Genomic DNA, 12,950 nt, shown 5'->3' on the forward strand with positions numbered 1-12,950 from the left:
ATGCTGTCATATCGTACAAGAAACGAAAGCATGCAATTTCATTTCAAAGAGGCATGACTCTTGCCAGATAATTGTTTCATTCTCCAGAGACATTGCTGATATCAATCAGATTGAATTAAGCCATTTCAATGATATTTTATATTGTGTATTTCTATGTTCTGATGCTACACTATTGTTTCAGATAATGGTGAAGGTTGGTACCCATTAAAACGTTAAAGCCCGCTGCATTTGTTTGCAACTGTCATAAGTCAGGTATCTGATGTTCAATAGTTGTCGTTTGCTGATGTGGTTCATAAGTGTTTCTCGTTTTATAGATTAGATCGTTGGTTTTCCTGTTTGATTGGTTTTACACTAGTAATTTTTGGGGCCCGTTATATATTATTTTTTTTTTCAACTTTAAATATTTTATTTCACTACTGGTTGTGAACAATGTCCTTTAGCGCTACAACAATGACGCTAAGGTTCCGCCTTGTGTTATTCATTGCTAATAAAAACATGGGATTTGATAAGCAAAATATATCTTATATTTATATTTGGTGTTAGGTGTTTTTTACAAAATATTCATACGAGCACACAATACATATACATTATTCAGTGATCCTATATACTATATATAAACAATCATTTAAGAAAGTAATTTAAAAAACAACAACAACAAAAAACCGGATTTTTGTCCGTAATTTGTTTAGATATAATAAAACTAGTTTAAACCGAAAGTACAATGATCAATCATGGCTGACCTCATGGCTTGGCAAATAATGTCATGAAATGGAACGTAAGTTATGACAGTCATCAAGTCACTCATTAAATGTGTAAATTTTAAAACTTAGAAAATATAGAATATTTCAGGTAAGTAAAAATAAAGTAGAGCTTTTGACATCTGATCTTGATTGATTTGTTAAATCATTGATTGATTAATTCTTTGATATTTAAATACTTTCGTATTTATTTAAGGTTTAATTCTCATAAAAGATAAATATAATAATAATTTTCTCAAAAGTAGACTATCTGGATGATATAACATTTGTGTTTCAATTTCATTTTTTTAGAACTGACAACATGTTCACAAATTAGTTCCCTTTTCTGATAAATAAAAACATTTATAAATTACAAAACAAATCATTGGTATGACATGATTAAATGGATTATATTCAATATCTTCAATTTTATATCCAAGTACAAGATTTTTAAGACAGAAGACATGTTGATCTATATTTAAATACATAAATATGTCATAAATTATTGACCAATAAGTTTTTACCCATTTACATTCAAAGAAAAATGAATATAGTTATCACATTTGGCACAAATCACACAATTTGGATTATCCGATATTTTCCAACGGTACAAAGTATGATTAGTTGCTGTAATGTTATGCAGTAATTTCCATTTAAAACATTTTCATTCTATTATCTTTTAAAAAATGGAATGTAAAAGTAAGGTTCTTCTTTACAAAATAAGTAACTTTATCAAAACTGAAATGATTTTTCCATACATAGAATCCTACTGGGAGCTCTTTATTAGATTTAATAAAAATATTGTATATTTCTTTGAATGAAATTTTGTCCAGATTGTAATACAATCCATGACAATTCATCTTTATATCTTGTTGAATATGAATTTTAGTATTTGTTGATGTTTTACTCTTTATCTTTTCGTTCCATGATTGGGAATAGCTTTACGTAAAATACATGTTTCTGCTATTCAATTTTGTTTCCTTTTTAGTTTATCTAAGATTTTTTGAGAAATTTTTCCTTTATCGTCGATTATGTCATAAATAAAAATGATATCTTCTTCTATCCAATATTTAAAATGCAAACTTTTGCCTTGATTCTTGATATGTAGATTTCCCCATATAACTTGTTTCCTGATATCGCTATAGTTTTCAGGTTTTTTTTGTCTTCCTGTCACCATTTTGAATCCAGCATTTTAAGATTTCTAGGTAGAAATTAGACAGGTTTTCTATGTTTTTTAATGATTTTTAACCCAATTTATTTTCATTGCCTCAATGTAAAAATCTAGATCTGTCATCTTGAACCCCCTTGATATCTTACTATTCGTTGTAAGCCAAGGCTCCGTGTTGAAGACCGTACTCTGACCTAAAATGGTTAAGTTAAACAAATTGTATCTTGAGTGGAGAGTTGTCTTATTGGCACTCATACCACATCTTCTTATATCTATTGATACAAATTATATAAATATCTATCAACATTTGTACACTTGAGAGTACCTATAACATAATTTTCTATCAAATGTTACATTTCTTAGGAATGTTTTTCTGGTAAAACTAATTAATCGGCGGTGATTTTTGGATTTGTTCAAAACATTGCTGATACAACCTTCAGTAATGTGTCAATAAAGATAATACAAAATATGGAGTTTTCCTAGGGTCTTTGTTGAAAGTTGTTCTTTGACTTATGATTGTTAACTTTTTATACATTGTGACTTAGATGGAAGGTTATCTCATGTGAAGTCATACCACACTTTCTTCTTAATATTGAGAGCGCTCAATTACAACTTTTTACAAAAGCTTAAATTGCAAGAGGCATACCTCCTTTGCAAATAGCTGTTGAGCATTGATATGTAGAACTTACAAAGACTTAAGCGATGTTAGTCCTGACAATGATGTGGCATTTATTGCACTAATCTGATTGCCCGAAAGATCTCTGAAAACGAAGAATAATTCTTTAAGGAGACATGTTAATCAATGAATAGCGATTATAACAAAATAATAAAAATCATCCGTTACACACATTTTCTTTTTTTAATTTACATATGACACAACTTGATTTAGGATTGAATGCATCCTTGTTGCGTATCGGTATTGTTATCGTTTGAAACTGTCAAGGATTTCATTGCATTCTCCTTGAGCTGTGCATACCAATATTATGATCGATTGATTGGTGATGTCTTTACGCCGCATCAGCACAAAATCAATATCGCTAAGACAGATTTCTCAAATTTTATAGTAAAAGACAGTTAAAAAGCAGACTAAAAGTCTTTCAATTTACTTAAATACATGGAAAAGACTGATTGGTCATTGCTTTCAGTTGCATCAGCATAAAAATGCAATATCGCTGCGAGAGGTATTTTAAATTGATAACAAAAAGACAGTTTGTAAAAGCTGATTAAAATCTTTTAAATAATAAAAACTTTAGATAATAGCAAAATAAATCAAATACAACATTAAGAACTTATGATACTACATCGTGACACACACACATGTAGCTTATGGTACTACATCATCATATGAAAGGTCTCACGGATGTTACATGTATCATGATATCAAAAGCGTCTAGTTTTTCATTATACGTAGTAAGAAAATTGGTTCATATGTATGGTATCCATAGCTTATGATTTTACATCATTATATCGAAGAGATCGTGATTCTAAAAGAGAGATCAAAGACACCAAAGGCACATTCAAAATAATAAGTTAAACATGAAAAATAGAAAAAAAGACCAACGGACAAACAGTACCTAAAAAACAACATAGAAAATAAGAGATTGAGCAAATCTTGTGATTCTACATCATCGTATCAAAGAGCTTGTATTTCGACATCATGATATTAAAAATCCTATAGTTATTAACCTTCTTAATCCCGATAGTGCTGAGTACATAGTCGTGCATCATGATATTACAAAGCTTATGATTCCTATTTTGGTTTTAAGTTATGAGATGACGAAACCTACTGCCTTATCATGAATCATGATATTGAAAAGCAGATTATACTACTCCGGTATATTACAGACTTTACAGAGGTTATTGTTCTTAATCGGGTTATTAAATCGATTATGATCAATCGGCTCTAAATCATGATATTACACAGTTAATGGTTCTATATTTTAAGCAGGAGGTTGTAAAACTTAAGAGCTTGAGGTTCTAAATCGAGAATTTGAAATTGTGCATGGCTCAATATCATTAGGTTAAAGAGTTTATGGTTCTATATAATGATATTCTAAGCTTGGGGTTCTAAAAACAGATAATAAAGAGCTTAAGGTTCTAAATCAAAGACTTGAAATGATAATGATTCTAAATTATGATATTCAAAACTGAATGGTCCTAAATCAAAATAGTTAACAGTTTATGGTTTTATATCACGAAAATCTAAATTTGAGGTTTAAGATATGATTATTCAGAGCTTAAGTTTCTAAAATATACTAATTAAGAGCTCGAGGTTCTAAAATCTTATGGAACTAAATCATGATATTGCATGGTATATGGTTCCATATCATGATATTCATGGTTTTGCATCTTTATTTTAAAAATCTTTGACTGTTTTATATTATGATATTGTTAGCTCATGATTCTTCCTTATTGAATAATATCATGATAGTAAAAAGCTTATGGATCTAAATCGTCAATACTGAGAGGTTTTGGTCTAAACATGTTACTGAGGAGATAATAGTTCACAATCATGACATTGAAGGGCCTGTGGTTTTAAATGATGATATTCAAAAGTTTATCATTTATATTTATTTTTAACAATGCACATGCTACATGTACCAACCATCTTATGGAAACAGAATCATTATCAAAATTAAATGATAATTTTCTTAATATTAAAACGAATTTTAATGGAAACGACTTTATTTTTCAAAAGTACGGATTCTTTTAAAAAACGACTGAAAATTACATATCAATATTTATTTGAGTTATCGAGATGTGGTCACAGATAAATGCACCTGGGATCAAAATAGTCAAGATTATAATCAATTTAAAGATTCGGAACGAACCGTTGGCGATTTAAACACATAATGATTAAAGTCAATGAGCTGAAAAACAAAGTTGATAAAAGTACAAGTGTACGGCAATACTTACAAGACTGTTGTATTTTTAGGAATATTACTGGGTATTTGTGCTAAATTTTGTCCCGCACAATACAGTTTTGTTCCTTGGCAATCACACATTGTCAGTCCGGGTTCGGTACATGGCACAGCATAACCTTCTTTTAAAATACTAAGGGTCAAAACCGCTATCGTCTTAAACAACATGGTTCCAGTGTCTATGTCGATACTCTTTTGAAAGTTACTAGATAAGAAAAATAAAACTGTTTGAAAAATCAGGAAATTGAAGTTTCTCATTTAGTCTAGAGAAAAATCTTATATGACGAAACAGAGCGGTAACCATTATGATAACATTTTAGAATGAATTAAACTTATAATTTTCTTACTATTTTTTTAAATAATCGAGTTAATATATTGTTGAAATACTATAATTCAATTGTCTTTACTTACATTCCCCTCAGTTCCAAACCCAACTGATTTAAACAAATCAATCTTGTAATACAACTGTGTATAATGCTATATATTTATATACCGTAACAGTAGCATTTTTTTTTGTACTATTAGCGTATGAGGAAGAGGGAAGTTAAAGACAATCTATTTTCATTGGCTTGCAGGAAACATTTTTTTTCAGACAAGGAAGAACGTTTTGCTAAAGTATACACGTAAAAAAACAACAAGATGAAAAAAAAAAAATAATTTAGCAACAGATGGCAAATCTAACTACTGAAGCAAAACTTCGTGTATGTACTTTTATAGTGAAACCTGTGTAATCAGACACACTTGGGGACCAGAATTAAATGTTGGATTACCAGGGTGTCGGAAAACTCAGGGTTTTTTTCTGAATTATAGGCATATTTTGGGTCCATGAAAATGTGTCGGTTAAAGCAGGGTGTTGGAATACTCAGTTGTCGGATTTGGCAGGTTACACTCTATTGATCATCAAAGAATAAAATAGATAAATCATTCGCAAAACTGGGATTGCTGCTATCAGAGTCACAAAGATACAATTGCGACACAAAGAATTGGTAAATTATGGACTCATTAGATAAATGTTGTTTTTTGGATGTTTGTGAAAGAAAATTTCGAATTTTCATATTATGATGTCATAATTTGGGAATAATTAATGAAGTGTACGGACCAGTCTTTCATTAACTTTTAATGAGGAGACATGAGAGGAAAAGATTACTATTGAACATTTGGAGGTGAAAAATATTAACTGATTTGGTTAAAATAATTGAAAACAGAAAATGATTCAATTGAAGTGATTGTTTAGAAAGCTTTAAAAGTAGTATATTTGTCAATTAATAGTAAAAGTCTAGATAGCATACAATGTTCCAATGGAGTGGCTATATTGATTTACGTCTGTCCGTCTATCAGTATATTCCTCTGTCCATCCGTCAGTTTAATACAATTTCGCCTATAAACTTAATCATTTTAATGTTTGCCGAATACATGACATATAGTTCAAGTTATAATTAATGACATTTTTGAAATTTTATTCGCATAATTCTAAGGAACTACAAAAAAGGTTTTATTAAAATATCCCTCGTGGATTCCAGCTAACTCGTGAAAATTCAATAAAGTGTGCTGCATTTGTACAGTCGTAACTTTTCAACCTCCTGTCTATCGAATTCAATGTACCGCCTTTTTTGGCCACGAGCATCACTGAAGAGACATGTATTGACGAAATGCGCATCTGGTGCAAGAAAATTGGTACCGTTAATTTTATTACCAGGTAGTCTGTATGGTAATATTTTCAAATGATCAGCTGATAGTTACAATTTGTAGCGTTATGTCAAGTGAGCGCATCACAGGTGTACAAAAAGGCTTCATATTGTCTCGGGCAGCCGATACTTTACAATACAAATATGCAAACAACCAGGTAATCAATATGTCGGGTTGTATTTACGTATTTTGCACGATAGAAACAAGCTTTTTCTATGTTTTATCAGCAAACCGGAAGATGACTTGACAATTTTGGTTTTAACTTATCGACGTCGATTCATACATTTTGACGTCGCTGATATGTCAGGATCAAAATTTGTAAGGCAGGTCAACGTATATGACGTCATTTAAAGCTGTAATATGAATTTTATCATGATCTGATCAAAGTGATACAGACAGTGGGACGACCTATAAGGAAGGATACTCATGGTTGATTCACAGGTTGTTTAGTTAACAACCCAATTCAGATTCTAAACATAAAAGTCCGATAATATCAAAATAGCTTTTTTTAACAAAATTAAAAAAATTTCAAAGCTATTCTGAAATATAAATCTGTATAATATGAATGAAAGAAAAAAGACAAATAATACAAATATTTAAACAGAGACTGTATAAACTTTCGACGTACCTTGTACATATTATACACTCTACGTAAGAATCGAACGTATAATGGATTACCATTCCTTATGGTGGAATGTGGTATAGAAATGTAGTTCTTCTTAATTTTCTCCTGTTCTCGACAGTTAAAATTTTTCTAAATGGTTCGTTTAGCTCTATGGAATGCAAAAATACGAAGTAATATTTGATTTGGATGGCGTTAATTAATCTTGTGTTTCGTTCAGAGTAATTTCCTTGCTGTAAAAGAAATTTTGCAAAAACTCTCTGAAGGAACTTTAATAGGCATGTTGAAATTCAAATGTCTGGCATATCCAACAAATATCCAGTGACACTCAAATCTTCTTGCTTTCCACCTTGGTAAAACCATATATTGTTTAGATTATTAATTTGTTTTCATTCTGTATGTGCGTGAAATGATTGCCACTTAAAGAAGTAAGATGTGATTAGTTCTGTTTGGGTAACAATTGTAAAATGATAACAAATGCATTATGCCTTCTCATATAAAAATGTCGAAAGAGCACGACATAAAAGAAATATTTCGATTCGTATAGAACGAATTTTGATTTGATGAAGCAAAAACTTGTACAACAAAATCAAGCTTCACAGGGTAAAATATTCAACAGTAAGATCGATGGTGTATAGAAAATGAATCGAAAAAAATGCGATGTCAACAGCTTTGTCACATGAAAAATGAAAACTACTATTACAGAAAACATGGAATAGACTCAAGGTCAACATTTTCCCCATTTTATTCTTTTGTGTTTGTTGCTGTGTCCAATAAAAGCACAAAGTCTTCTAAGCCCTTCATTACATGTCCTGCATCTTAAACTGAAATTTTGTGCATGTTTGTATTGTATCTTCAGCTCTAGGACCTATCTCGGTTTGTATTGTATCTTCAGCTCTAGGGAATATCTCGGTTTGTATTGTACATGTTGTATATACAATATTTACAGGTGTGTCTTACAATTATCTCATTTTCGTTACATGATTCATCGACTAAGTGTATGCTATTTTTGTCACATGATTCATCGACTAAGTATATGCTATTTTCGTCACATGATTCATCGACTAAGTGTATGCTATTTTCGTCACATGATTCATCGACTAAGTGTATGCTGTATTCTTTTTACTGCATAGCAGCGTGGTTATTCTGTAAACGGAAAGAGACTATTGCACGAATATTGTATACTGCTGTTCAAAAGTCATAAATTAATTTAGAGAAAACAAATCTGGGTTATAAACTAAAACAGAGGTAAACACATCAACTATTAGAGGGAAGCAACGAAACAACAGAAACACTAAAGTGCAACAAAAACCAAACGACAATATAACATACACAGAAACGAACTATAAGATAACAACTGCCATTGTCTTGACTTGTTACAGGACATTTTAAGAAAAATGGTGGGTTGAACCTGGTCTTGTGGCTTGCCAAACCTCGCGCTTTTATGACAATGTTAAATATAACACTAAAAGAACAACATTACATGACAGGACTACAGTACAAATAAATGTAAGAACATTCAGGACAGAGAAATACACAAATAACAATGCAATAAAACATTTCGACATGTTAATAGTTATCATAGGTACCAGGCCTAAATTTAATGCGCCAGACGTGCGTTTCATCTACACAAGACCTCCCCCCCCCCCCGATGACACTAAGATCATGAGAGTCAGAGAGTCAAACAAGTGTTAACTTAAAGAGCATTGATGACCCAAAATTCCCAAAAGGAGTGCTAAATTAATGATGTTTTTGATTCGAAGTTTAATCATACATCATTACTTTGGTCAATATTCACCAAACAGTTTTGAAAAATCTCTTTTTGCAATATATAATATTTTTGATTGGACCAAAATGAACGAGGAACTGGCTTCATAAGAACAATAAGACGGACAGAATTAACTAGGTGAAACTGTTCAAATGTAATAAAACACAAATTTCTCCTTAATCTCTAGAAGTCACAACAACAAAGAAGAGGCCTTGTAAGTATATAAGCATGGCTTGTAAGAAACATTTATTTTTCGTATGGTGGCAAATCAAACGGGTTCAACAGTAAGTGTAATATGAATTTTCAAATTAAAAAAAAAAACAAAAAACAAAACATGTTGTTTATACTTGGAAGGCTTAGTTTTTAATTATTACTATTGTATTTTCAACTGCTCGGGTGGAGCTTACTTTTCAATTTGCATTAGGACAGTCTATTTGAAGATTATGTGATAAGGATGATTGCCGTTATTATTATTACTGATTTCTAATCGACTATCAGTGTTACCAAGACAATATACAATAGCGAAATATACAGATTTTGCAACTGCTGTCGTTATAGTTTTACGTTCATATCCACAAATTACAAAATCGGCTGTAACAAGACCGTACGGTGACCTATGGTTGTTAATGTCTGTGTCATTTTGGTCTTTTGTGGATAGTGGTCTCATTGGCAATCATATCACATCTTCTTTTTTATATTTAACAAAAAATAAACGGCTGTGTCTTATTACTAAGTATTTATTTGGCGAATACCCGTATAGTGTTAACATAAAAACCGAATCAATGACCACAACTGGAAACTTCATAGATGAGTTTCTCCCAAAACACCTGCCTATATGTATAGATGGACTTGTCTATAATGAGCGAACAGATTAAACTCCGCCCAGTCAAATAATAATATAAAACAAATACATATGAACTTTCATATAAATAAAATAACATTGACGGTACCAAATTTTCTGCACCATAAATGCAATTAAATGACTATTCAGTGATTATCGAGGACAAACTATTTGAAAATCCAAAGCATATGAAGAAGATGAAGTGCTATTATCCAAAAAAGACAAAAAGAGTTTAGTCAAAGCCGGACAAGGAATCAGAGCTATCCATGAGGAAGGTGTATACCTTAATTCAAAATAATTTCTTAAATTTTGTTACACATATTATCAAGTATTTTCAAGCCAGTACAGAAGTAGCTACTTGGTTGGTGATAAACTAAGGGACTATCAGTTGATCAGCAGAGAATTCGATCGAGTTGTACATGTTTTAGTAATTACATAAATGGTACCATTTTATACTACACCAAAATGCGCATTTTGACAATAAAACATTTCGAAAATATAATGTTATGAAAATCTTAAAAAATGTATTGCAATTGAATTATTATCCTCCCATATACTAATTAGCCTATATTTTGCCGTATGTAGTGATCTCTCGTGTGTTCTTCGGCCATCGCACATTGCAATTGCGAAGGAAACATCGAGCTGAAAGAACTAAAGAAACGCTCACTCGAATGTAAGTAGTAGTAATTGTTTCTTAAAGAACAATTTGAATTCAAAAAATCGTTTATCAACTGTTACGGAAATGTTAAACTACCAAATGGGATCGAATGGAAAATCTTTAAAACACAATCATGGCTCTATCAATTAACGTTTTGTCACGTACTTCACGTGCTTCATGATGATTGTTTATCAATGCTCCGATCTGTTAAACTTCGGCAACAAACTCGAAAGTGAATTAACTTGCGATCATCAATCACCGAATTAATCATTATATGTCAAGAACACGTTGTATATTCGTCATAAGCATTCATAAAAACGTGCATACATGACTTAGTTTAGTATATATGCTTGCTGCATTGGTAATATAAAAACGATAACTTTAAAATTATAACAAACTCGAACTACCTTTTTTTTATATGACTTTCATAAGTTATGATATCAGACGTTGGGGCATGCTGACAAACAGAGTTTATATAAGATTTTGGGGTTGGGATCTGGACCACTTTTGAGATGTTAAATATTTATTATATAAGGGGGAGGGGCATTAGCTTGATCAGAAGTTCAAACACTAAGTTGAATTGAAAAGTACTTGTCATGGCAATTCACAGGTTCTACCAAATTTTATTTACGTCCTTTAACAAGCACAAAATAAAGATTGAATACTTTGATAATTCTATCAACTGCTAGAATTTGGAAGATTACCTTTTTCACATGTATTCATGAGTGGTAATATTTTATTATTATGAAGGAAATCTTGCAATGCGTTCTTTGTATTTTTGTATTTTTTTATTATTTTTTGGGGGAGTTCCGGACCATATGAGTATTTGGACCATACGTGTATGGTCATGACCATATAGTTATATACTCATATGTCCGACAATACGCATATGGCCCGACCGTACGCGTATGGTCGGGGTTATTAACACTCTGTTACAGTTTACTTTGAATACTTCTAAATTCTTCATATGGTATGCCCTTTCCTTAAAAATACGCTAACATATAGGTCATTTTATTATCAGATTATAATAAAGAGATTAACTGAATAAAAATAAGAAGTTTCACAAAGAGTTGATTTTGCTACCTAGTCAAAACTGAATTAAACAAATTTTATACCGTTGTCTATTACAGATTTGTCATTACGAGTGAATAGCAATATGTTGACTTGAAAATATAACTTTCAAAAAATTCTCAATATAAACTGTTACACAAGAAGTCATTATATGTCAATAACACAAGCAAGCGATATTTTATTTAAGTTGTTTTGTGAATATGGTGTACGGTAGTCATATTACGATATTTGACATCTAGAGCTTCATAAACACCGGCGACACATCGGAATATCACAAAAACCTCGGCATCACTGCACGCAGCTGCAAAGAAGGCTGTCTTTTCACTTGCAAACAAAAGGTGTAACTCAAAAGGATCGTACAAAACCATGACGTGCAAATGTTATCGTGTGGAAGTAAATGTCACCATTATCCTAAATGGAAGAATGTAATTAGCGATGAAAATTAACTTTGGTATCAATATTTGCTTTTAATGTAGCCTTTAAATTAATACATTGTCATGTGACCATCATTGTTATTCAGATAGAGTTTATTGTATTATTGAAACGTTTGTACTGCATATTTGAAAAAAAAATACCTATATGGTCAACATACTCACATGGTCCGGCACGTGGATAACCATACGAGAATATATTCATATGGCCCGACCATTCGCGTATGGTCGGGCCATATGAGTATTATACTCGTTTGGTTATTAACGGGCCGGACCATATGAGTATTTGGACCATATATGTATTGTTTCCCAAAATGCAATAGAAACGTTTCAATAGTACAATAATTATTATCTTTAAACAAATGATGTTTACATAAAAATGTATTAATTTCACAATGCAAAGGCCACATAAACATTAAATATAGATGTCACAGTCAGTTGATTTTAGTTTTCATCGATTATTGTGTTCTTGCATTTATGATTAGAATGACATTTACTTCCACAAGGTACCATAGCTTTTCTTCATTTGCACGTTTTGGTTGTGCACGAACCTTTTTCAGTTACACCGTTTGCTTGTGAGTGACAGCAAGTTTTCTTTGCAGCTGCGTGCAGTGATATCAGGGTCTCGTGCCATTTCGATTAATCTACGGTGTTTTTAAGAAGCTATTGATCTCCAACATCGAAATATGACTGCAGTACACCATATTTACAGATCAAATTAAACTATGGTCCTAGCCGGTGATGTCATCTTCTTTATACAATAAACGTGGTAAAACACTAGACCCGGTATACGCAAAATAACAAAACTTCCTTTCACAATATGTGCATTTGTTTTTCACATTTTACTGTACTTTAAATAGTAAGTAAAATTAAATGTGTGAAACTGCTCATTTTTATTTAATTAATGTAAGGACATTTTTAATGACGTAACAACTAGAAGGGTCATACCTTATGAAGAGTTTAAAAGTATTTAATTAAAGTAAACGTGTTGAATATCCCGACCATACGCGTACGCTCGGACCAAATGAGTATATACACATATGGTCA

The 12,950-nt window shown here is 31.4% G+C and overlaps 1 long non-coding RNA gene across 1 annotated transcript; it reads right to left on the reverse strand.

The window, feature by feature from the left end:
• Nucleotides 1-2,587: 2,587 nt before the first annotated feature.
• On the reverse strand, nt 2,588-5,304 carry LOC143049066 (uncharacterized). The gene is made up of 3 exons (XR_012970035.1): nt 5,238-5,304; nt 4,822-5,031; nt 2,588-2,666 (listed from the first exon to the last, which is right to left on the reverse strand). It is a non-coding gene; the product is annotated as an uncharacterized LOC143049066 (long non-coding RNA).
• Between the last annotated feature and the right edge of the window lie 7,646 nt (nt 5,305-12,950).

The sequence above is a fragment of the Mytilus galloprovincialis genome, chromosome 10 (genome assembly GCF_965363235.1).
Source record: "Mytilus galloprovincialis chromosome 10, xbMytGall1.hap1.1, whole genome shotgun sequence".
Classification (NCBI taxonomy): domain Eukaryota; kingdom Metazoa; phylum Mollusca; class Bivalvia; order Mytilida; family Mytilidae; genus Mytilus; species Mytilus galloprovincialis.